Source organism: Acinonyx jubatus, chromosome B1 (assembly GCF_027475565.1).
Source record: "Acinonyx jubatus isolate Ajub_Pintada_27869175 chromosome B1, VMU_Ajub_asm_v1.0, whole genome shotgun sequence".
NCBI lineage: Eukaryota > Metazoa > Chordata > Mammalia > Carnivora > Felidae > Acinonyx > Acinonyx jubatus.
The window spans coordinates 33,687,343-33,708,737 of NC_069382.1; the positions used below are offsets into that span (position 1 = coordinate 33,687,343).

General features: G+C 44.9%; 1 pseudogene; it reads left to right on the forward strand.

Annotated features, from left to right (window-relative positions):
• The first annotated feature begins 2,889 nt into the window (after positions 1–2,889).
• On the forward strand, positions 2,890–3,865 carry LOC106966562 (proteasome maturation protein-like; annotated as a pseudogene).
• The last annotated feature ends 17,530 nt before the right edge of the window (positions 3,866–21,395 follow it).

Consider the following 21,395-nt stretch of genomic DNA (forward strand, 5'->3'; position numbering starts at 1 on the left):
AGGTCACTGGGGCCTGAGCCCCATTGAGCCGGATCACTCACGGCCACATCCCTGCTCTCACTGTGCCAGCTTCAGAACGCCCAGATATCAAGTGCAAACAGCAACACCATGAGAAGGAGGAAGTCCCCTTTGTCTCAGCTTGGTGGTTAGTGATGTATGTCAGAGATGACACCTGTTCAACAAACCAGGTAAACTTTGCGCACCTTGTTCTGGCTGCCTTCGAGCCTCACAGTTAGCTCAGGTGCTCTGCCCTCCCATTGCACATCCTGGTCACATTTGCTCGGGTCTCACTTTCCCAAGCTGAGTTTCAGGTTCAGTGGTCTTTCAAAAAACTCGGACAGCTCTGCCGTTGCCCCCACTTGGAAAGTGTTCCTCACTTGGCTCAACAATTTCCTGAAAAAACAATGGATGCAAATCTCATTGTTACCAATCATGGAGCACGAGAAATGCCTAGGGGAGTTCCCTATAGAGTAAGCCCAGTGTGGCTCCTTCTACAAATTGAAGTCTCCTTTTGTAAAGGAGCGAATCCACCCCTCTACACACACACACACACACACACACACACACACACACACACACACCAATTTCTCTAGCTACTAAATCCTTACTGGCACCAAGTGGGGTTTTTATCTGTGGGGAGTCTCATGGTCACTCTCCTGGCTTCTTAAACTTACCTATGATTTAATACAGTGATTCTGGGAGGCATAAGCCTGAACTGAACTGCTGGATATGAAAACCACTCCCGGGAGCTCCAAGCTCCTGGCAGAAGTATTTCTTCTTCTCTCTGCAGCACACAGCTGCTGCTGCTGGTCTCCTGGCCCCGTCCAGCAGCTCCCACTTCCACAGAAGAAGGTAGTGGCATAACGAAGGAGGGCATACTAAGTAAAGCGTGCAGTTAGTAAATAAGAAGACACCGATTGTAATATAAGTGCCCTCTCATTGAACCAAAACACAACTAGAGTTTTTCTGGGGCTCTCACTCCAACTGGAAGGGGTAACTGAACACAGCTAAAACGTTAAAATAAAGTCCAGTATAAGTCCAATTTAATTCGTTAATCATCTTATTATTGGCAAGCCAAAGAGTATCCGCTACAAAGGAAGGTCCAACCCATTCCTCATCTTGTTCCGGGCTCACCCTATGCTATCTGATCTACCCATTGAAGGGGGGTAACAGGTCAGGAGGGCTCATTAACATCTGCAGACCCTGCTTCATCTGGCTGCCGAGCCAGGCTCATCCTTAAAGACCCCATGGCTGGGGCGCCTGGGTGGCGCAGTCGGTTAAGCGTCCGACTTCAGCCAGGTCACGATCTCGCGGTCCGTGAGTTCGAGCCCCGCGTCAGGCTCTGGGCTGATGGCTCAGAGCCTGGAGCCTGTTTCCGATTCTGTGTCTCCCTCTCTCTGCCCCTCCTCCGTTCATACTCTGTCTCTCTGTCCCCCAAAAAATAAATAAACGTTGAAAAAAAAAATTTTTTTAAAAAGACCCCGTGACTGCACCAGCCGTAGGAGCAGACCGGCTTGAACACCTTTATAGGCCGGACTTCCTGTGTCCTCATCCTACATCGAATCGAACATTTTAAATTTACCCACATCCCACACTATATAGGACTTCCACATGGTCACACAAGAGCTAGAAGCAGTTAACTCATTGATACAATGTTTTATAGACATGTAATGAAGCAGCCACTTTTGAGTTGGTGTTTTTCTGGTCACAGTTTGAAACGAACACATTTCTTTTTGGGTTCCAAACATTCCCACTGTCCCTTACAAAGCCGGTCCTCTGAACGCAGTGTGTTTAATGCAGACAATGCCTTGCACAGAGGAACACAGAAATGGCAGCGCTGGGCCAAATATGTGGTATGTCCAGCTCAAGATGTCTTCACCAACCATGGGCCAAAATGTTTGAAATGAGGAAGACATCCGATTTCTAACACCTACTGGCCGTCAGTTTAATTTATATTATCTATTCCGTTTTCACAACACTCTTTTGTGTTTAGAATTATCATTCTCCTGTAAAGAGAGGGAAAATAAAACCCAAAGGTTCTTAGTGACTTGTCCAAGGTCCCAAGGCCACAGAGCAGACTTTTGAACCCAGGGCGCATGGCCCCCAAATCCAGTTTCTGAGTCCCATCTCCTGCAGAAAGTCACAGCTTGTCCTTCCTGACATTTAAAGTTAGAGAAGTGTTGCCAATTTTAAAGATTACTTAATACTCTGTCCTTCGGAGATCTGCTTACATTGTTTAAAAGCTAAGTCATTCATCTTTTTCCTGTCTTTATCTTTTTGTCCAAAATGACTTTGTTAAGCTCTAAAAGGTACTCCTAATACAAGGGTTGTTTGTTTTTGTTTTGTTTTGTTTTGTTTTGTTTTGTTTTAAGGGGCTGGATTCCAATCACCTTCTCTTCTGTCTCTCAGCCTTACCTCTTATGAGGAATTTCTCCACTGGATGCTTACATCACACACCATCTGTTGAACTCGTTTGTCACTTGGACCCCAGGGGTCTTATGCTTCTTGCTGTCTCCCTTAGCAGGGGGTCTAGTGGTAAGTTAGCCCTGGTTTCCAATTCCCTCTGCAAAGCTAACCAGTTATGTCACCTTGGGAAAGTCACCCAACTTCCACGTCTATTTATAACATGGAAACAATAGTTGCCCTGCTTAGCTAAAGATGAGAAAGCAAGCTGATGCACACGTAAGTGCTTTGCAATCTAGCAAGTACTACGCACGCATGCAGGGTGGGTGATTAGCCAAAAGTATTGCTGACTGACGCTGACAGGAAAAGCAGGTTCCTGGGGTTGTTTGCCAAACTGAGAAAGTTCATAGACTCTAACAATTTGACTACTACTGTGCTGGGCTTCCCAAGATCACAGCAGGTGAGTGAGCCAATGGATCAGCTATGATGCGACAGCCAGGTCAGTAATTGGGTCCCAGGAGAGCAAGGAAAAAATGTCAGGCGGTTGCACCCTTGTGAGACCCTTGTGAGCCTCCTGGCCCTCTCAAGAAATGAGATTGGAACTCAACCCCTGAGTGGTACTGTCTGATTGCCAAGCACCTAGAATGTTCTGAGAGGTATTGCCAACACTCAGGCACCTTGCCCTCAGCACTTACCTTAAGAAGGCATCACAGGTGCAGACACAGATGCCAATACACTAAGAGGGCATTTTGCCGAATCCTTTCTGAAAGCCCCACATTGTCTGAATGAAGAAAGGACTAACGCACGATGAAAACTGGAGGAAATTGAGACAGGGGAACCTGACAGGGAAGGAGGCTCCTCGGCCAGAAGGAAGGGACAGGAAGGGAAAAATCAGATTCTCCAACTAGTAAATCTGGGCTTAACAATTCACCAGGAAAAGGTGAGCAGTGGGGCCGGGCTGAGAGGCTGTTCACAGAGCAAGTTGAAGATAAATGCCAGAGAACTTGGATCTCTGCTAAAGGACAGTATTCCAGTCACTGAACTCTCAGCAAGTGGACCTTTGGAAAGTCATGATCATCTTCGAAAAGGTCTTCCTTGTGTGAAAAGTGAACTTTTGCCTTGTCATCCTCTTGAATGATCAGGAAAAGAAATTTCCAGCTCAACCAAGATAAAATGAATTTTTCCCCCCTGAGGATCATCCAGGGTCTGTTTGCTCTGCTCGAATTACAAACGGAATTCCAGGCAATGTAGCAGGTTCAGCGTCTTCCATTTCCTCCAAGCTCACACCTCTCACTGGATATTTTGAGGGGTAATTATGAGACTATCAGATTTGAAGATATTCTTAATGACCCGTCACAAGGTAAACTAATGGGAGAGCCACACTTGATGGTGGAATCTAAACTGGGTTCACTGTAACCTGTTGGGCTGTGCATGAAAATAGAGGGACAGCACCTTGTTTATAGTCATCTTGTTACTATGATTTGATGCACACAACATTAAAAGTACTGACACATGAGAAAAAAAAAAAAATTCACCAGGAAAATGTTTGCAATGGAAAAAGAATTCCCTCCGCAGCCTGACTCCAAATAAAAGCATTGCCACCACCTGTAATAGAATCGCGAGCAAAGAAAGCCACCTGCGCTCAAGGCCCAACACAGCCACACCCCAGTCTGCCCCCCCGTCTAAAACCCACCTCTTTGGGGCGCCTGGGTGGCTCAGTCGGTTGAGCGTCTGACTTCGGCTCAGGTCATGATCTCACAGCTCTGTGGGTTGGAGCCCCACATCGGACTCTGTGCTGACGGTTCGGAGCCTGGAGCCTGCTTCGGATTCTGTGTCTCCCTCTCTCTCTGCCCCTAGCCCACTCGCATTCTGTCTCTCTCTCTCAAAAATAAATAAACATTTTAAAAAATTAAAAAATAAATAAATAAATAAAATAAAACCCATCTCCTTGCCCTAGTCTACCTTCTACTCCAGCCAAGCAGCCCTCTTTTGGCTCTTTTCCAAACCTGCAGCTCCAGCTCACCATGGTCCCAGGTCTCCTAGAATGGCCTTCCCTTGACCCGCCCCCCTCAAAGCCAGTGTGCCCCCCAGTGGACAGTGGAAGAAAGAAAAGCAGCCAAGGACGCATTATAAACCTCACACCCACGGGGACCCTCTGAGGAACCACGGAGTGCGTGCCGAGCATTGTCCTAATAAAGAGGAGAGGCTGGGGCCTGTGGCCAAGGAGTCCTGTCTCCTTGGAGGCTTCAACTCCCCCACCTTTGTCCTCCAGGCCATACCTGTCACAGCCGAGTGACCTTCTTCGGCTTCAGAGAAAGCCCTGAGGTAGCTAAGGGTTGTCTCTTTTTTGGTACCATGCATCCCAGGTCATAAGATCTGCCACAATGAGCATGAGTGTGCTTTCCCTATGCAACTAGACTGCAAGCTCCTTGAGTGCAAAGATCCTAAAAGGGGAATAAAAATGATGTAAATGGTTCCGATTGTAAATTAACATGATCTTGACTAAAAAACTTTGAGATCGTTTCCTCTTTGTTGTTTTAACTTGATGGCATTTTACCAATTTTTTACGCCTATGCTCTCATTGAAAAATAAAACCCTTGGACCATATATGGCAAAAACATCAGGGCAAAAACATCATGCATGAGTCTATTACTGCCTTTGGGCTGTAATAAGACAGAAAGAGAAGTGGGGAAATCTTACTTTGGTCTATCAGATTCTTGCTAACTCTCACTTTGCCCCTCCTTCAATACGCAGGGTCAGAGCAGAGGGCCAAGTGACCTTGGGCAAGTCATTTCACCTCTCTGAGCCTCAACTTCCCCATCTGTAAAGCAGAGATACTAACTGCGCTGACATCACAGGGATATTGTCAGTATTAAACGTGCTGGTGTTTGAAAAGACGCTTGGTAAACTGGAAAAGGCTATTCAAATATCGGGCATGATTGGAGCAGGCCTTACTAAGGGACCCTGGTGTGATCAGCCAGGTGGATGGCTTCCTGCTCTGAAAGACCCAGTCAGGCTCTATACCACCTAAGTAAGGCCAGGTGTCCCATATTGCCTGGTATTGTTATCTACATAGGCACCAGGGGTCTTTCTCGGTGTCCTCTCCATGTCCCGCCGTGTACTTTGCATTTTGATAGTCCATTAAAAATGGTTCTCAACATCCCCCCGGAGAAGGCACGGCCCTCAGCAGGGCCCCAGTGGTCGTGCTGACTCCCCAAGTCGCAACACACATCCCCACCTTGACTTTCTCCATCCGACCTATGCTCATAGTTTAGAGTCAGCTTCACTCCAACTCTTCCATAAAACACTTTTCGGGTTTCTTCGCCCAAGCATTCCATAAGTTTTGTTGTTGTTTTTTGTTGGTTGGTTGGTTTTGAGCACCTACTAGGAGTTAGTACTGGGAGAGGTAAAGGGGGAGCAATGGTGAACCTATCAGGCTTGATCCCTCCCCTCGTGGATCTAGAGACCTTACTCATAATAATGGTCTGGAACATAGACAGTTGGTCTTGTGAGTTTTTCCTTTACGGTTATTTCTTGCATGTACCTTGTATAGACCCAGCTTGAAAGGTAGATTTGAGTAGGCCTTTTTCGTACCCTCCTTCTCATAAGCAAAATGGTATGTGTGTGGCACATAGGTCAAAATACTTCGTGCCTCCTCTCTTGGCTGAAAGGCAAAGAAAGACATGGGGAAAGTTCCCAATCTACAATAGGTACTCAACCCAATGATCAATTGCAAAACTTAAATGCACGAGCACACCTTGATTCAGATACGACTTACCAGATAAAAAAAGGTTTGCTTCGAGTCCCCTAGACAAACATAAGTTAATGCAATTTCCTTTAGAGATGCTGCCATTTGAAAAATGTTCTGGTACAATAAGCTTCCAGAGGCTGAGCCAGAGGCGGGTTTCCAGTGTGAGGGGTGAGAGGAGATGTGGGATTCCTGCATTAATGAAAATCAGATGCCACCTTGTGGCCAGAAATAAAAATTCAAGAATTCCGTTGGGCAAAAGAACGGATTGCTCTGGGAATCAAATATAGAATTGCATTCTTCAAGAAATCTGCTCTGTCCCAGTAGGGCTAGTGTGTTCCCACATTAACCCACAAAGCACTTCTTTGCTCTAATCTATGATGTCTTACAGCCACAGTGCTTAATCATACACATCTGACAACTGCAAGCCTCCTAAAGCCCTCCTGCTGGGCTGTTATTTATTTTCTATTATTATCATTATTTTTTTAATCGAGCTGGCTGTCACCTCACCCAAACTCCAGTGTTGGTTAACCCCTGAAAAACTCTCAGGAAAATTCTGGGATCTGAGGAGTAAAGATGACACAGAAGATATTTTCAAGGATATTAGGTGAAAGACCATTTTGTGAGCAAATAAAATTTCAGTAACAAGGGAATGAACGCTTTGCCAAAAGTTGTCTACATAGGAAGCAATTTTTAAATGTTTTATAATTTATAATATTTATTTTTGTGATACTTTATAAATTAAATATTTACATTTTGTGACATTATTTTAAATTATTTTTCTTTTGTAAAATTGATCGTTTGTGATGGTCTTTAGCCACATATAAGTGACCGATTGTGACAGCATTGCAAAGTTCAGAATTTCTCTAAACTAAGAATTATTCAATAGAAAAAATCAATATAAAATAATCATGCCTTGTTGCAAATATCATTTGGATGACTTTTTTAAGTTTAGAAATGTGTCAATTACAGGGGCACCTGAGTGGCTCAGTCAGTTAAGCGTCCGACTTCGCCTCAGGTCATGAGCTCCTAGTTCGTGAGTTTGAGCCTCATGTTGGGCTCAGTGCTAACAGCTCAGAGCCTGGAGCCCGCTTAGGATTCTGTGTCTCCCTCTCTCTCTGCCCCTTTCCCACTCACACTGTGTCTTTGTTTCTCTGTCTCTCTGTCTCTCTCTCTCAAAAATAAAGAAACATTTAAAAAATTGAAAAAGAAATGCACCAATTACAAAACAGAGACTGTCAGAGTAGATCAAAAACAAGACTCAATTGTATGTTGTCTACAAGCAACCCACTTTACATATACACATATAGATTAAAAGTAAACAGATGGAGAAAGATATACTGTGCAAAATTAATCAAAAGAATAAAGAAATAGCTATATTAATTTCAGGCAGACAGGACTTCAGAGCAAGGAAAGTTATCAGTCATAAAGAGGGGCATTACAAAATGATTAAGGGATCAGTTTTCCAAGAAGAGAAAACAATCCTTAATGTATGTGTACCTAACAACAGAGCATCAAAGTACATAAGGCAAAAACTGAAAACGAGAGGAGAGATAGATAGATTCCCCTACTAAAAAACTGAAAACGAGAGGAGAGATAGATAGATCCCCTACTACGGTTCGCGGTTTCAGTACCCCCTACCAGAAATAGATCTAGCAAGCAGAAAATCAGTAAGGACATAGTTGAACTCAACAACACCATCAACTGGATATAATGTGCATCTATAGACTAGTTCAGCCAACAACAACAGAATGCACATTCTTCTCAAGCTCACATAGAACATTTACCTAAAGTAGAACACATCCTGGGCCATAAAGCACATTTTCACAGAACTGTAAGAACAGAAATCACACAATGTCTGCTCTCAGACCATAGTGGAATTACCTTAGAAATCAATGACAGAAAGATAGCTGGAAAATACTTGGAGGTTAGACAACACATTTCTAAACAACACATGGGCCAAAGAAGAAATCTAAGAGAAATTTTAAAATATTTTGAACTAAATGAAGATTAATTAAAACAATTTATCAAAATTTGTGAGATGGAGTTACAAGAGATCTTATTATACAACATCTGATAAAAGTCTCCATTCAGATAGAGCTGAAAGAAAGTTAGAAGAAACTTCTCTTCCTCATGGCTCTGGGAGGCCCTGCCTGCCAGATCTTAGCTATAGCAGGAGTTGGCACCCTTCACAAGGTGGCTGATTCTCACAAAGTGCATCATGAGCAGGATGATGCTGGGGCTTTTCCAAGGGGTTCTGCAGACCAGAGAGCAGGAGCAGAACAGATAGAAACAAGACACACCACACCATGGACCTCTCTGATGCAGGACAGAAACTCCACAAAGGCAATGTGCTTCCCAAAGACTTCTACAATGACCACCACACCCCAATCAGGTACTACTCACTACCTATGATGCAAAAGTTCTCATCACAACCACTGAGCCTCTGATAACACTAAATCATTACTGAGTGCTTAAGAAGTATTCCAAACTTGAAACTCCTAATTTCCCATTGCATCACATTTTCCTCCCTTTTCCCCAGCTTTATCGAGGTATGTTCAGCAAATAAAAATTGTATATATTTAAGGTGAAAAAAAGTAATGGGATGCAGCAAAAGCAGTGTCTAGGGGGAAATTTATAGCACTGGATGCATCTGTTAGAAATAAAGAAACTTCTAAAACCAATCATCTAAGTTTCTACCTTAGGAAACTAAAAAAATAAGAGCAAATTAAATCCAAAGTAAGCAGAAGAAAAGAAATAATAAAAATTAAAGTATAATTCAATGAAATAAACAAATCAATAAATAAGAATAGATGAAACTAAAAGCTAGTTCTTTGGAAATTAAGTCTCTAACCAGGTCAACTAAGAAAAAGAGAGAGGACATAGATTACTAATATCGTAAAAGAAAGAGGAAACATCACTACAGATCCCATGGACATTAAAAGAATAATAAAGCATTACTATGAAAAACTGCATCTCCATAAATTTGATAACCTAGATAAAATGGGCCATTTCCTTGAAAGACACAATCTACCAAAACCCACACAAGAAGAAATAGACTATTTGAATAGACCAAATCTACCAAAGAAATTAAATCAATAATTAATAACTTTCCAACACAGAAAATACCAGATCCAGGTGGGATTGCTAGTGAATTTAACCAAACCTTTAAGGAATAAATTAAACCAGTTCTCTACCATCTCTCCTAGAAGATAGAAGCAGAGGGAATTCTTCCTAATTCATTCTGTGAGGCCAGTAGTACCCTAATACTAAAACCAGACAAAGATATCCCAAGAAAGGAAACTACAGATTAATGTCTCTCATGAACATAGATGCAAAAATCCTCAACAAAAGTTTAGAAAATAAAATCCAACAATGTATAAAAATAATTGTAAACCATGACCAAGCTGGTTCAACATGTGAAAATCAATTAATGTAATATATCACATTACCAGGCTAAAAAAGAAAAATCCCACTGATCATATCAATAGATGCAGAAAAAGCATTTGACAAAATCCAACATTCATTTGTAATAAAAACTCTCAGTTAACAAGGAATAGAGGGGAACTTCCTCCACTTAATGAAGAATATCTACAAAAAACCTCCAGCTAATCTCATAATTAATGGTGAGAAACCTGAAGCTTTCCCAATAAGATCAGGATCAAGGCAAAGATGTCTCCTACCACCACTCCTTTATAATATTGTGCTAGAAGTCCTAGCTAATGCAATAAGAGAAGAAAAAGAAATAAAAGCTACACTGATTGGGAAGGAAGGAATAAAAGTGTCTATGTTCACAGATGATGTTACTGCTTGTGCAAAAAATCTGAAAGAATTGATTTTTTAAAACTCCTGGAACTAATAAGTGAGAGAAAGGTTGCAGGGATACATGGTTAATATACAAAAGTCCATCACCTCCCTATATACCAGCAATGAAAAAAAAGGAATCTGAAATTCAAAACACAATATCATTTACATTAGCAACCCCCAAAATGAAATACTTAGGCCTAAATCTAACAAAATATGTACAAGACCTATCTGAGTTAAACTACAAAACCCTGATGAAGGAAATCAGAGAATTGAATAAGTGGAAGGATATTCTATATTCATGGATAGGAGGATTCAATACTGTTAAGATGTCAGCTTTTCCCAATGTGATCTATAGATTCAATGCAATTTCAATCAAAATCCCAAGAAGTTATTTTGTGATATCAACATACTAATTCTGAAGTTCATAGAGACAGGCAAACCCCAGAATAGCCAATTCAGTATTGAAGGAGAAGAAAGAACAAAGCCAAATGATTGACATGACAAGATTTACTATAAAGCTACAGTAATCAAGACAGTGTAGTATTGATGAAAGAATACGCAAGTAGGTCAATGAAATGGAATAGGGAGCCCAGAAACAAAACCACTTAAATATAGTCACCTGATCTTTGGCAAAAGCACAAAGGCAGTACAATGGAAAAAAAAGACAGTCTGTTCAACAATGGTACTAGAACAACTGGACATCCATATGCCCCAAAAGTTATCTAGACACAGACTATACACCCCACCCTTCACAAAAATTAGCTCAAAATGGACCATAGGCCTAAATATAAAATGGAAAACTCCAAGGTTACATAGGAGAAAACCTAGATGACACTGGGTTTGATGATGACTTTTCAGATGTGACACCAAAGGCACAATCCATGAAAGAAATAGTCAATAAACTGGACTTTATTAAAATTAAAAATTTCTGGGGCGCCTGGGTGGCGCAGTTGGTTAAGCATCCGACCTCAGCCAGGTCACGATCTCGCGGTCCGTGAGTTCGAGCCCCGCGTCAGGCTCTGGGCTGATGGCTCAGAGCCTGGAGCCTGTTTCCGATTCTGTGTCTCCCTCTCTCTCTGCCCCTCCCCCGTTCATGCTCTGTCTCTCTGTCCCAAAAATAAATAAATGTTGAAAAAAAAAAGAAAATTAAAAATGTCTGCTCGGAGAAGGATGCTTTCAAGAGAATGAAAAGACTAGTCATTGACTGGGAGAAAATATTTCAAAAGACATATCTGACAAATGACTGTTATTCAAAATATACAAAGAGCCCACACAATTCAACACTGAGAAAATAAACAGCCCCGTTAAGAAATAGCCCTCAGACCTTAACAGCTCATCAAAAAAAAAAAAAAAAAAAAGATACACAGATAGCAAACAAGTGTATGAAGAGACGCTCCAGATCATGCCATCAGAGAAGTGCAAATGAAGACGAGGTACAAATACACACCCATTGAAATGGCCAAGATCCAGAATACTGACAAGGATGTAAAAGCAGCAGTAACTCTCCTTCACTGGTGGAAATGCAAAATGGTACAGCGGGGCGGTTCTTTTGGAGGACAGCTGGGCTGTTCCTCACAAAACGAAACATACTCTTACCAAACAATCCAGCAGTCACGTTCTTTTCAGACCAAAAGAGTGAAAAACTATTTCTTTTATTTTTTCAGTTTATTTATTTATTTTGAGAGAGAAAGCACGAGTGGGGGAGGGGCAGAGAGAGAAACTGGGGGGGGGGGGGGGAGAGAGAATCCCAAGCAGGCTCCAGGGTGCCAGCACAGTGAGATCATGACCTGAGCTGAAACCAAGAATCAGACGCTTAACCGACTGAGCCAATCAGGTGCCCGTGAAGTTATTTCTACACAGAACACTGCACATGATGTTTATAGCGGCTTTATTTGGAAGCAACCAAGATGTTTTTCAGTTGGTGAATGGATACATAAACTGTGGTACGTCCAGACAATGGAGTATTATTCAGCATTAAAAAGAATGAGACATCAAAGCCATGCAAATAAATGGAGGAAACTTACATGTATATGAACTAAGTGAAAGAAGCCTCTCTGAAAAGACTACACACTTGACTCCAAGTATAGGACATTGTAAAAAACGGCAAACTATGGGAACAGTAAATAGATCAGTAGTTGCCAGGGGTTAGGGGAAGGGAGGGGTAAACAGGCAGAGCACACCAGATTTTAGACCAACAAGACTACCCCACATGATACTATAACAATGGACACACGTCATTATGTCTGTCCAAACCCATGCTCAACGCCAAACATGATGTAAATAAACTAAAGTCTTTGGGAGATATTGATGTGTCAGTGTAGGTTCATCAATTGTAACAAATGCACCACTCTGGTGGGATGTTAATAATGAGGGAGGCTGTGCATGGGCAGGGGCAGTTGGTAGATGAAACTCTGTCCTTTCCTCACAATTTTACTGTGAACCTAAAACTATTCTAAAAAATTAAGTATACAGATACATAAAATTTTAAGTTTAAACGTATAGTCTCTGCAATAAAAAAGAAGCCACAGAAAACCCACATGGTGCCTTCCTAGTCATACACTAGGTGAAAACAAGGGTATTACTACTATCACATTCCCCAAGCTGCAGGCACTTGATACATTATGACCTATTTTGTTTCAAGCATTGTGCTGAGCCTAGAGTTCAACACACAGCAACAGTCCTCAGAATTTAGGTAGACATATAGGCAATTAAATTATTTAATTCCAGTTGTCCAGAGATGTAGCCATTGAAAGCATATGAAAGAGAAGGATGCGAAGTACACTTACATCCATCCTTTTCCGACACCAAGTTCCTGGATTTCTGTATTTTATTTGTACAGGAAATGAGAAGCAAATGGTGGTAAAGAAAAATGATAATGAATGATTCTTTGTGGCAGGTGGGCTAAAAGGTCGGTGAAGATCCTCTTTCCAATCTCATATAAAAAGCATGTAATCATACTTTAATTACAGACTTAGAGACTGCTTAGAGCCCATATGATATGAATATAAACTGTTGCAGCTTAAGGAACTATTACAGGACATCTGGCCCAACCCTTTCATTTTGCAGATGAGGAAACTGTAGACCGGAGAGATTAAATGATTTGCCCAAAGCCCCTCAAGATTGCCCAACCAGTCAGCGACCTGCAGGACTGGTGTCCAGGCCTTTACACATGCTGACCCATCTACTGTGTGCGCAATGGTTAAAATGCACCAGACCAAATAAATTACTTCATTATAGCAACAAATAAAATTAACCGCGTATTAGCATTCACTACAAGATAATTGTATGCTTTTCACGTATGTTTTTTTTAACTTGCTGATCTTAAAAACAAAAGAGTTCTAGAGGCCAAGGTGGAAACCCAAGACAGCTTCATAAACACAAAGGTTTTGATCTAAGTCATACCAGCAAAAAGTAATCTCTTCAAAATAGGAAGCTGGATCAGATGAAGCATGACGGTAAGACTCTAAGAACATTTGCATATGAGTGCTCTTGGCAACCCTCCCTCATTGGAACACCACCATGAGGCTTAGAACCTCAGCCTCCATTCTGTGTGAAGGAAGTTTTTCTACCATGTGAATAATGGGCTCAGGGTCTGGTGTAGTCTTTCCATCTAGAACATTCTTTTTTCCTGGCTGCTCCTCTCAGTATGATTGCTGTTTCAGTACCATTTACCATGAACCCCTTAATGTATAATTTAACCAGATTAAGAGATGAGGTCATACACATACAACTGCCTGAAGATTGTGAATTGACCATAAAGTTTCACTATTATGGACGTAAACTAAACCATGAATAGGATCGTTGGAAATGCTAGAACATGAGCAAGAACCAAAGGAAGCTGTTGGCACTTGGGTCTTACCAGCTTCTAGGCTGGTGATGTTTTATCAGTCTTGGGCCCAAGGCAATTGAAATTTGGACATTGCCTTCAATCCTTGGGTATTTTTGTTGCCTGGGACTCTCATGATTGGAAGCACGTACCATAAAGTGGTACTCCTTAAAACCTCGTGAAGCCCAGTGCTACACAAAATTAGGGCATTATGGGTTTTTCAGTAAAGTTTGCACATTATTTTATTACAACACAGTTACAATTAGGGAAAGGGAGAGAATTTGCTGAAATATTTCACTCACGTGGTTACATTAAGCTCAGAATATGAATCTTGGGATAATACTTGTCGCCTGTCAACCTAAGCTAAAGGCATCCACCAAGAAAATATTCTCACTATTCAGCAGAAAGCCAGAAAGCCAGAATCCACTTCCACAAATCCATAGACAGATGAGAGCATATGTTCACAGTATTACTCTTCATTTCTTCTTCTTAAGCTACCTCTTCCCTAAAGGCAGCCACCACAAGGGCCAGTATGACAATAATGAGGAACCCAGATATCCACGGTGCCTCCCTCTGTGGCTCTGGGCCTCATGAAGCTTCAGCTACGTTCTGCTTCATTCAGGAAGAGCTTTCAGCAGCGAGTCCTTCACAACAACAGAAAGTCATGAGGACTCGAAAGCAATGACAGGCTTCAATGGCCATGGGTCAAGGACAAAAAACACTGCCAGTATCATCTGGATTTATATTTTTTCTTCTCATAGAGGAGTTTCAGTAAACAGTGAACACGGGCTGGGCTGTCCCTCCTACCATGGCACGTGTGTTCTCTTAGCCCATGGTTCCCCCCAGGTTCCCCACCAACAATGGAAAACGCAAGGTCATGACTGCCACGGGTAAATAAGAACATAAGCAAAGAGCTTCCTTACGAAGCTTTGTCAACAGAAACCTGGAATTCTCAAGTGTCACCTCATATCCACATGTTCACCAAAGAAAGCACACATGTTCCCCCAAATAATACTACTTTTAGGAGGCAAGGCTAGAAAAGTAAGCTTGGAATTATTCTCAAATTGTATACACATACTGGGGGGTCCGAATTTTAAGTGTCTGGCTGGAGACCCTTCATGAATTTTCCTTCCTTCCCACTAAACTACTAGGATAGCCCGAATGTTCTGCAAATCATTTAACTTCTTGATAGATAGATATCCAGTTTGTTTCCAGCTTTTGACTTTCATGAATAATCCTGGGAAGTGCATTTTAGTGTCCTTCTCTGCTTATCACCTTGGGAGGCTACTGGAATTTTTTTTTTTTTTTTTTTTTTTTACATTTACTCATTTTTGAGAGACGGAGACAAAGCATGAGTTGGGGAGGGGCAGAGAGAGAGGGAGACACAGAATCCGATGCAGCCTCCAGGCTCTGAGCTGTCAGTACAAACTGACTCGAGGCTCGAACTCATGATATGTGATCATGACTGGAGCTGAAGTCGGATGCTCAGCTGACTGAGCCACCCAGGTGCCCCATGGCTACTGGAATATTGTGTCAGATACATTAGGAACGGCGGTGGGAGGGAAAGCAGCTTAACTGCAAAGGTGGGGTTTAGAAGGGAACCAGAGAAGGCAAAAGTAAGGAGGGGAAAATAAACCAAGGACAAAGAGGACAAGAGCAAGGAGAAAAATCTGGGAATTTTTAAAAATGGTTTTAGCTATTTTTACATTACAAAGAAACAGGTAGAACCGATGACCCCTCCCCCTTCGTGGAAGCCTCACCTCTTGGCAACCTTTATCATGTTCTGACCACTCCAGTGTCTCCCAGTTCCTATTTCTCTCATGATTACATTTTTTTTTTTAATGTTTTATTTTTGAGAAAAAGAGTGCAAGCCGGGGAGGGGCAGAGACAGGGGAGGGACAGAGGATCTAAAGTGGGCTCCGTGCTGACAGCAGTGAGCATGATGTGGGGCTCAAACTCCCAAACCGTGAGATCATGACCTGAACCAAAGTCGGACGCTCAACCAATGGAGCCACCCAGGTGCGCCTACTTCTCTCATCATTAAATATGAGCATTCCACAAGGTTCTTGTTCTCTCTCCGGGCTCTCATCTGTGTGCATGGCTTCTTCAGCCATCATACCCCTTCAGGTAATGGTCGAATCCTTAGCCCGGGTTCCAGTTTTTCTCCTGAGCACTGTAATTAATTCTGGGTAGGTATCTCCGCCTCTGATGTCCCACAGGCCTTCCAAACTCAACAGGACTTCAGAAGCTTGCTAAATACAATTAACAATGATGGTTGCTCTTATGCAGAATGGGGGAAATGTTAGTTTGGGGGGCTATGGAGACAAGAGTGAATGAACAGCAGTCTCAGTTCTCATGGGGCACCCATTCCGGACAGACGGTAACAAAAGTGCAAAGTGAGGTAGGCCCCAGCGCTCTAGGCCAGGTGCTGATGAGAAAGAGAGAGATCACATTTGATACAAGAATCAGGATGGACCGCAATGGGGTAGTAAGTGCCATCTTCAGGGCACCTTAAAGATAGGACTTGGATGGGCAGAGAAGGGAAGTGGGGAAGAAGCAGGAGAGGGAGGAGGACGTTCCAATGAGAACAAAGTTCTGGAAGGAAGGTAGCACTGACCTGTTCAGGAGATTGAGACCTAGGATCTCAAACATCCATCCTGCTATCCTATCCCGTTTCTCTTTATTCCTTTACACAGGAAGCTAAATCGGACACTGGCATATGTTGGGGAGCCTATTCTTAAGTTCAACAGGCCACGGGGAACCCTCAAAGGTTTTGAGCAAGTGAGTAGCATGGTAAGCCTCTGGTGGCAGGAGAAAGGAGTCTCTTGGGGCTGGGGAACAAGTACTAAGATCTGAGAGATCTCCAGTAGGCACCTGGACATTGGGATCTGGAGTTCAGGAGAGAAGTCGGGGTGCTATATCCCATATCTGGGAGTCATCTTTCCAGAGGGCCCAGCTGAAGCCGTGAAAGCAGACCAGCACCAAACAGGGATGGAGAGACAGGAGGCCCAAAGGCAGGAGCTTCCCGAGTAGCCATCCCTAGGTGGCCCAGAAAGGAACCGAAGCTGGTAAGGGGAGCCAGAGATGGTAGTAAAGGTGGGTGGCCGGGAGGAAGGCAGGGAAACAGAAGCCAAGAGAGGGAAGCTAAAGAAGCAGCTGTTAGCCAAGAGCTCGGAGCCATGGGCTCGCACATGCCCAAGGAGAACCAGGACTAGGAGAGCCGGGTGGATGTCGAGACAAGGCACCAGCTCGGCCACCACCTGATATTTCTCCCAGCCAGTTCTCCCTCTCGACACCACCGCTGCTCTCAGACAGCAAGTCCTCGTTCTCATCTTGCCCTACAGTCATGCACCTCCCAAGCCCCGCTGATTCCACACTTACCCTCTCATCAGCTGCGCACACTCTGTCCCAGTCGCCCTTGCCTCTTCCCTTCACTATCCCTCTTCTGGGCAATTTCACGGTGGCACCAAAGTGACCGTCTCCTGGCCTCCCCAGTATTCCTTCTCCACTCCATCCTCTCCACTTCCTCCAGATGACTCTTCCTAAAGCCGAGCTCATGGTGTCCTCTGCTCCAAGACCCTTCGTGGCTCCCCGTTACCTACTGACGAAAGGTCAAAGCTGACAGCAGTCAAAGCTCCTATTTGCAATTTACCACTAGGGCACCCTGCACGATGCTCAGATGGCTGCAAACTCAGCTGTTTTCCCTACTTGTCCTCATGATTCTTAAGCCACTCACCGCATTCTGCAATCGAAGAGTTGAAGGCAACTCTTCATTTCCCTGCGAGCAGTACTAGCACTCCCTGCTCCCGGAGGTTGCGTCTCTCTCTTGTACAACTCTGGGCTTGCGACATTCTTCTCTGTTTGTTCATTAAGGTCCCTCTTGTGGGTAGTACTGGCGTCTCTCCCGGAAGGGGCAGCTGACCAACTGGAGGCCACGGGAACTCAGACGGAGACGAGACGTAGGCCCAGCAGGAAAGGGAACCCCCTTCCCTTCATGGCTTTTCTTGGGCTGGAGTGTGAGGAGCGTGGAGGTGCTGGAGAGGACTCCTGAGTGGTGAAGATGGCCTCTGCCACAGGAGGAACCGAGGGGGCCAGCACTAGAAGGCACGCAGGCTGAGCATGACAAGTTTATCTCCTTCCCTTCTCTCGGCACACGTTTACTAAAACACCTGCCACGTGCCAAGAGCTGCGTGCCGGCCGTGGTGGGCTGGGAAGAAAAAGCCCTGATTCATAGCATTTGCCTATTTCTGTGGCTAAACATTCCTACCATTGCTGATTTCAAGCTAGCAACGTGACAGTACTGAAGGCGAAGCTGGGAAGAAACGCACTGTGCGTCACTGGTGGGGACACAGCCGTGAGTAAGAGGCTCAAGTAAGCCTTGGTCGCGGAGTCTGGTCTAACGGCATCTCGTTTCTGTTTTACTTCCACGTCTTCCCTTCTATTCTATGAGCTCAGGCCGGAGAGGGCGGAAGCCACACCTCACGCTTGGCTATTTTCCCCACAGCACCAGGCACGGTGCCCTGCTCGAGGGACACACTGCAGACTGGCGGCAGATGGATGTCGCGGGGGCAGGGAGAGGATTGTCTGCCGAATGGATCCGCATGAGCTGCAAACGCATACCGGCCATACCTGCCCCCCATCCCAGCGGAGTGCAATCACCCACCAGCCACGGGTGAACTTCGAGTTGGCCTTCGGTAAGATTACACAGCTGCAAGTTTATCTCACGCCTTCTGCGCCCTGTGGCCCCTCTTCCCAGCTCCCGCACCCTTGGCCATGGCTGGTTCTCAGGCCTGCCCTCAGTTGGGACCCTCCTCCCTCGCCAAGGCCTTCGGTGGTGGGGCTGCGAGTAGGTTCCCTGACCTTGAAACCGTGTGAACAGTCAAGACGCGTCCCTGGCTTTTCAAAGGGGTCTGAGACCTCTCTCCACCCTCTCCTACCTCCAGAAAGGGTTTAGTTCTTCGGCTTAACCTATGATGTGTAGGAACTACGTGTGGATTCTGGTCACTTTTGGGTCTTCCAGAAAGACGGGAGGTGGGCAGGTGCACGTATCAGGTACCCGGGCTGAGAGAGAGAGACAAAGAGAGACACACACATACCAGGTACAAGGGCAGAGAGAGAAATAGGCACGCGCCAGGTACCAAGGCGGTGCATACCATGTTCTTGCAGCCTGTCACCCTCACACTCCCGCACCAGGAAACAAAACTGCCACCCTCTCCAGCATGGAGAGCAAAGCCAGAGGCAGCTCTTCGCCCTGGCCCCAACATCATAATGTGACCGTCCCTGGGCCAGCCAATGTGGTAATCTGTTTCCATTTCTTTTCTATTGCGATGTTTATTTATTTTTGAGAAAGAGACCCAAGATCCAAAGCAGGCTTCAGGGTCTGAGCTGTCAGCACAGAGCCTGACGTGGGGCTCCAACCCACGAGCAGCGAGATGATGACCTGAGCTGAAGTTGGACGTTTAACCGACTGAGCCACCCAGCGCCCCCGATCTGCCTCCATTTCTAAGCGAGCGGAAATGGCACTTTCTCTCACAGCCACGGGTCCGGTTTTTAATGAGCGGGGCTGGACGAGGCACCAGCCCCATGGATTAGGCTCCTTCTCTCCGTCCATTCTCCTCTTTTTTCAATATTCCCACCACAGAGCCCACAACACTTCAAAGATCAAGACTTTTATTTTCTCTAGCTCCAGTGTCACCACCGTAGCAGCAAGCCCGAAATATCCCCACGCATGAACGTATATTTGTCCCTGCTCCGAGGAGCTGGCAACACGTGCCGGCAGAAACTCTGCTACTTCCTTCAGGCATGTAGGAAACGACACCTGCTCACTCTCACACATGGTGCATCTCACAGGTCAGAAGCAGCAGTACCTTCGCCCGCAACAGACACGACATCCTTAAGTGAAGCTAAATAAAACCTTCCTAGCGTTACAATGGGTTGGAGATGCAGCGTTAGGGGGACGTTGGAGGACAGGGCTTGGAGTAAGGCATCATCGTTAAAAAAAAAAAAAAAAAAAAAAACAGAAACAGAAGACACACAGAAGGATGTAGGCTAGTTAGTCGCTAGATTCGATCCAAAGGTAAGAAGATGTAGTCCTGGATTGAAGCTTTATAGCATCTGAAAAAGATCAACTTTTTAATTCTAAGATAACGCTCTGGTCTACAAATGATTGCATCGCAAGTCACGGTCTGGGCTTTAGCGTTCACACCCGTGTGCACGCACAGTTATCGAGCACTGTACTCAAGTGGCATTGCCTGAGTACAATGTCCAAGCACATGCCGTAATCACGCGAAGGTGGTCGTCACTGGGGTGCAGCGAGAACATTTTCCTATTTACTTCTCAATGTCAAAGTCACAGTCTGCACGGGGCAACAATACAAACTCTGGAGCCCAGGGCAAGGAGGAAAGTCAGTTCCCGCAAAACGCAGCCCACTTCTATTTGTTTAGTGCTTCACAACCTTCAAAACTCAGAAACATGGCTTATCCAGCCTCACAAAGACACAGTGGGGAAGGCACCATTTCCTAGCCAATCCACGTGTACGGTGAGAGGACAGCCACGGGCCGACTTTCCAGCTCAGCCCCCAGAGCGCTCAAACTCCCTTCCTGCCTCTCCTTGCATCCCAAGGAGATCTCCTAGTGAGGGGAACAGTTTCTTTTCTGAATAACATCGGAAACAAAATCCTGCAAGAGATTAAAGAATATTTTGCAGCCTATCTTACGTGGACAAAAAGTGGTTGGATAATTTAGAATTCTCTCTAGTTTTCTTCCTTTTGCAGAACTTAACAGTAATGCACAGCATGTTCACAGAGGATGTGAACACTTCCCACAGCACCGTGGTCTCCGTGGACTTTTTTGCACCCACAGTGGGGCACAGGCTTGCTGCAGCTGGTTTCCAACTGGTGTGGGGGGGGGGGGGTGGGGGGGGGGGTAACTCCAAAGTGGACAGGTCAGCAGCGGAGCCCTCCCAGGCCGGGAACACGGTCCTGTTCATGGGGCACAAGTGGGAGCTCCCCGACAGGGCACTCCCCTGTCCCTGACCTCAAAATTACCCCTGGAGGCAGTGTGCAGCGTCTCCAGAGGAAAACTGTCCCTGACTTCTCGGCAGGAATAAGAGCCTCCAAAGGGGCCTGGGTCTGAGCCTCAGCGAGATGCACTACATCGACCGTGCGGAAGGTGAGGGGCAACGGGGCAAAGGCTGAACATACACGTGCCTCCTGCTCCTTTTTAAAGGGCTCTACAAGGCAACTGCCATCTTCCCTTGGAGAGGGCTGGCAAAGGGCGTGGGTGCAGGAAACAAAGTTGCACTTTCTTAGTGATAATCTGGCTCAGATGCACCATTTCAGAAAACAAGGCAGTGAGGCCTCGAGTTCTCAGCTGATGCAGACTAAGTGAGGCTGAAGATAGTTCTAGAGAGGCATCTTGACGTGTGCATTAGAGTCCAGGCCTCACTTCAGCAGCTGGGTTCAGCCCGAGCTCCTGGCCTCTGTGACTGTGAGGTGAGAGGCTCTGTGACAGGTGAACTAAGGGTGGCGGAAGGATGAACAAATACCATAGACATACTTGCAATGTTTTTAAAAATCCCTAAAATGGCACCAGGAAGCAGATTTAGCCAACA